Raw genomic sequence first — 6,294 nt, forward strand, 5'->3', positions numbered from 1 at the left:
TTCACATTATTAATTGTCTTCCGGTTCTGAAATACCACTCTTATCATAGTCGGTACGGTAAAACTGAATAAAACATAAATGATCGAATATTATATTCTCTATAACTTTTGTTATGCGGTACTTTTCCATAGGACCAAGAACATAGGTATTTAAAAATTAAATTTTAGGTGCCTTCCCCTAACCTACCATTTCACCAAGGGTGAATAACATTGTTTACAGCTTAAACTGTAGTTTCTTATTCCCCGACTCTATATACCGATTTTCATTAAATTCTGTTTACCCATTTTGTCGGGGGTCGGCGTTGATATGGACTTAGCAACAAAAATCAAAATTCATGAATATCTGTGTTATCATAGATGGTACGGTAAAAATGCATAAGATGTGAATGACCAGAAATTTAATTCTATATAATTTTAGTTATGTAGTATTTATCGATATGACCACTAGTAATATAAATATTTGAGAATTGAATTTTAGGCCTTCCCCATAACTAACATTTCACTCAGCGTAAATAAAATAATTTATAGTCCAGATTGTAGCGGCTCACCCCCCCCCACTCTACATACCGATTTTTTTTAAATTCTCTTTAGCCGTTTTTTCGTGATGCGTGTACATACATACATACATACATACAGACATACAGACAGACAGACAGACAGACAGACAGACAGACAGATAGACAGTCAGACAGAAATTACGGAAAAATAAAAGCTGCATTTTCTTGTTACTGTGGACATGATCGATACAGAAATACAATTCTTTTCAAATTCTGAGTAATGTACAGACAAAACTCTTATTTTATATATATAGATGACAGCTGTTGCGAACAAAATATAATGGATTATATGCAAAAAATATCTGGACATACTAATATCATGGCTGAATAAAAATAATCTAGTAATAAGCACCTCAAAAACAAAACACATGATATTCCATAAACCAACATAAATTATCAATACCTGTAATGTAGTAAAATTTGGCAATGAACCCATTGAAGGAGTAAGGCAATTTTCATATTTAGGCCTAACTTTAGACAATAACTTAAGTTGGAATGAGCAGATCTCAAATGTAAAGAAAACAATGATTAGTGTAATTGGAGTACTAAAAAGACTGATGGACTATGGAACAAACAACCAACACTTAAGAAACATACATACCTCCCTCATATATTCACAACTTTTGTACATGAATACAGTATGCGGAAATTTTACACAGGAACCTGCAAAGGAACTAGAAATACTCCAAAAGAGAATTATGTATGGATATATTTTTCTAAAACCATCTGTGTAAGTTTTCATGAAACAAATACATTACCATTACAATGCCAGATTAAATACACTCAAGCTTTATTTATGTTCAAGTATAAAAATTATATGACTTCTGTTAATACAGATCTACGATACAGCAAAGATATTCACAAGATCAGCAAACCAGTTTTACAAAGATTCCACTACTAACACTACCAAATATGGTGCTAAAAGCATTTCTTATTCGGCAAGTATAGCCTTTAACAATCTAACTCCTAAATTGAAACAAATCAATAAGTTGTACAGATGTTAAAAAATGAAGTACGCAGGTGCTTCCTTGAACAGTATGTTGGAGAATAAATCGATAACCACTGTGTGCCTATTTTTCCTCCTAAGTTTATTTTATTTTGAATATCTTCTTTTTTCATGTAAAAGAATGATATTATGATGCAAATCAATACTTGTAAGACGTTCCTTGGTGTTTATATATCTTATCTGTTAACTTCAACTGAAAGCTACGAAGCTGTGATTGTAAAGGGCAGTCCCTCCTTGAGCCACTAGCTCACTGGGTTATTCTATAATTAATAAATACATAAATAAATAAATAAATAAATAAATAAATAAATAAATACATAAATAAATAAATAAATAAATAAATAAATAAATAAATAAATAAATAAATAAATAAATAAATATAACATACATACATTACCATTATAGACTGTTATGCTTTTCAGCGTTCAGCCTGCAAGCTTCTGAGAATTTAATAAACGTCGCCACATTCCTCGATTTGCAACTAGTGTTGTGGCCTCATTTATCTATACCTCTTATATTTAAATCGTTAGAAACTGAGTCTAACCATCGTCGTCTTGGTCTCCCTCTACTTCTCTTACCCTCCATAGCAGAGTCCATTATCCTCCTAGGTAACCTATCCTCCTCCAATCGACTCACATGCAGTGGCGGCTCGTGAAAAAATCGTCCTACGTGCTACAAGAAACAAGCTAAATACGCTGTTTTAAATCTGCATATTGCCATGATAAACAACGCATACTTCAAACTTGGTAATAATAATAATAATAATAATAATAATAATAATAATAATAATAATAATAATAATAATAATAATAATAATAATAATAATAATAATAATAATAATAATAATACAACTTTTCTCACAATTTATAACTCAGAACAAACAAAAACAAAATTAATTTGGAAGCAGATGAATTATTCGACAACTGTCTACGAGATAAATAATTCATTCGAGAAATATTGTTTTTACTAACCTAATGGCGCAACTTACATCAGTGCAAATAGAATCGTGGGAATATAGATCCCCACTAAGAACACTAATTTAATTTCACTTTATATGCACTGCAGTGGATAAATAATTTGATCAATCTCCTTATAAACTTTAGCACTAACACAATGACACAAAAAACACGCACCAGTAATATAGCCGCGAGATTAAAAACCGCACAAAGCAACTGAAAGAGCTGCCAACTGATTCATTGAGACCTTCCCTATTACCAGAGTAAATGTTCGGCTCCATGGCTAAATGGTTAACGCGCTGGCCTTTGGTCACAGGGATCCCGGGGTCGATTCCCGGCAGAGTCTGGAATTTTAACCATCATTGGGTGTATGTGTTGTCTTCATCATCATTTCATCATCACGACTCGCAGGTCGCCTACGGGAGTCAAATCAAAAGACCTGCATCCATGGACGCCCGCAGGATCTTTTCCAAGGGGGGGCACACTAACAATTTTCTTGAATATAAATACCAATATAACGTCAGCAACATTAAATTGTTTACAGAAGTTTGCGAATATAACATATGCTAAATGACTGTCAGTAAGTTCAGTTTATGAAATAATCTGGTATGATATTAAACAATTGAACATCAATTTTTTAAAATTCCAGGGGGGGGGCAAGCGCCCCCCCCCCTTGCCCCCCCTTGCGGGCGCCCATGCCTGCATCTGGCGAGTCGAACATGTCCTCGGATACTTCCGGCACTAATAGCCATACGCTATTTCATTTCACCAGAGTAAATTACATTGTAATGCGGGATAACATTTAGGGTCAGTCAAAGATTCTTTGACTCACCTACGAATTCCTTATTTTTGACACAAAAGGAAGATGGATATTTTAATAAGCATGTGTGAGATAGATTGCCTCCACTTACGCTTTACTTTCGAGAACAGACGATGCTACTCTCTAGTGGCAGACTCGCTTACCACGTTCAACATCAAGGTAGCAGGAGTACTTCTACCCCCTTGCGGGAGAGGAAGTAACTATAGACGGGATCAGTGAAAGTTGATCCCGGTTTATGGTATACTCCGCCGGCTAGGGGGAGTGTTGCAAGCTTGGCTGCGCCTGCGTATTGCTTCCTGCAGGCTACAGGCAAGGGCTCACTTCACATGAGCACGAGCCTTGTTCCCCGGGAGAACGGCGCTAGGTGTTCGGCAGATCTCGTCCTGATTTTCACAAAACACAAATTCATATCGTACTCAGAACAACAAAAAGGCACCAGGATAATTGTACTGTACATAAATAATATTCCTTAAAGTTCCAAACTACGTGCTGGAGCCCGGTAGCACGTACTGACCGGCCGCCACTGCTCACATGACCCCACCACCGAATCCGGTTTATGCGTACAGCTTCATCCATCGAGTTCATTCCTAAATTAGCCTTTATCTCCTCATTCCGAGTACCTTCCTGCCATTGTTCCACCTGTTTGTACCAGCAATCATTCTCGCTACTTTCATGTCTGTTACTTCTAACTTATGAATAAGATATCCTGAGTCCACCCAGCTTTCGCTCCCGTAAAGCGAAGTTGGACTGAAAACAGACCGATGTAAAGATAGTTTCGTCTGGGAGCTGACTTCCTTCTTACAGAATACTGCTGATCGCAACTGCGAGCTCACTGCATTAGCTTTACTACACCTTGATTCAATCTCACTTACTATATTACCATCCTGGGAGAAAACACAACCTAAATACTTGAAATTATCGACCTGTTCTAGCTTTGTATCACCAATCTGACATTCAAATCTGTTGAATTTCTTACCCACTGACATCAATTTAGTCTTCGAGAGGCTAATTTTCATACCATATTCATTGCGCCTATTTTCAAGTTCCAAGATATTAGACTGCAGGCTTTCGGCACAATCTGCCATTAAGACTAAGTCGTCAGCATAGGCCAAACTGCTTACTACATTTCCACCTAACTGAATCCCTCCCTGCCATTTTATACCTTTCAGCAGATGATCCATGCAAACTACGAACAGTAAAGGTGAAAGATTACAGCCTTGTCTAACCCCTGTAAGTACCCTGAACCAAGAACTCATTCTACCATCAATTCTCACTGAAGCCCAATTGTCAACATAAATGCCTTTGATTGATTTTAATCATCTACCTTTAATTCCATAGTCCTCCAGTATAGTGAACATCTTTTCACTCGGTACCCTGTCATATGCTTTCTCTAGATCTACGAAACATAAACACAACTGCCTATTCTTCTCGTAGCATTTTCCAATTACCTGGCGCATACTGAAAATCTGATCCTGACAGCCTCTCTGTTTTCTGAAACCACACTGGTTTTCATCCAACTTCCTCTCAACCACTGATCGAACCCTCCATTCCAAGATGCCAGTGAATACTTTGCCTGGTATGCTAATCAGCGAGATACCTCGATAGTTATTGCAATCCTTCCTGTTCCCTTGCTTATAGATAGGTGCAATTACTGCTTTTGTCCAATCTGAAGGTACCTTACCAACACTCCACGCTAATTTTACTACTCTATGAAGCCATTCCATCACTGCCTTCCCACTATACTTCACCGTTTCAGGTTAAATTTCATCTATTCCTGCTGCCTTATGACAATGGAGTTTTTTTACCATCCTTTCCACTTCCTCAAGTGTAATTTCACCAACATAAATTTCCTCCTCCCCATGAGCTTGGCTGTTTGCAACACCACCAGGATGATTTCCTTTTACATTGAGAAGATGTTCAAAATATTCCCCCCACCTCCCCAGTGATTCTCTAGGATCTATTATGAGTTTACCTGAATTACTCAAAACACTGCTCATTTCCTTTTTCCCTCCCTTCCTAAGATTCTTTATTACTGTCCAGAAAGGTTTCCCTGCTGATTGACCTAGTCTTTCCGTATTATTACCAAAATCTTCCCAAGACTTCTTTTTGGATTCAACAACTATTTATTTCGCTCTGTTTCTTTCATCTACGTACAAATCCCTGTCTTCCTCGGCCCTTGTTTGGAGCCATTTATGATAAGCCTTCTTTTTACGTTTACAGGCTGCTCTCACTTCATCATTCCACCAAGATGTTCGCCTTTTCCCATCTTTACACACAGTTGTTCCTAGGCATTCCCTTGCTGTTTCTACTACAGCATCCCTGTATGCCACCCATTCACTTTCTATATCCTGAACCTGCTTACAGTCTACTGTTCGAGACTTCTCACTAATCATATCCATGTATTTCTGTCTAATTTCCTCGTCCTGGAGATTTTCTACACTTATTCGTTTGCAGACAGATTTTACGTTCTCTACCCTAGGCCTAGAGATACTTAGTTCACTACAGATGAGATAGTGGTCTGTATCATCGAAAAATCCGCGAAAAACTCGTACATTCCTAACAGATTTCCTGAATTCAATGTCGGTTAAGATATAGTCTATTATGGATCGGGTACCCCTAGTCTCCCATGTGTAGCGGTATATAGCCTTATGCTTGAAGAATGTATTCGTAACAGCTAAACCCATACTAGCACAGAATTCCAGCAAACGCTTCCCATTCCCATTTGCTTCCATATCGTCGCCACATTTACCAATCACCCTTCCATATCCTTCAGTTCTATTCCTAACTCTCGCATTGAAATCGCCCATTAGCACTATTCTATCCTTGCTGTTCACTCTGACCACGATATCACTCAATGCTTCATAAAACTTGTCAACTTCATCCTCATCTACACCCTCACATGGTGAATACACGGACACAATTCTTGTCCTAATTCTTCCAACTGACAAATCTACCC

This window comes from Anabrus simplex, chromosome 5 (assembly GCF_040414725.1).
Source record: "Anabrus simplex isolate iqAnaSimp1 chromosome 5, ASM4041472v1, whole genome shotgun sequence".
NCBI lineage: Eukaryota > Metazoa > Arthropoda > Insecta > Orthoptera > Tettigoniidae > Anabrus > Anabrus simplex.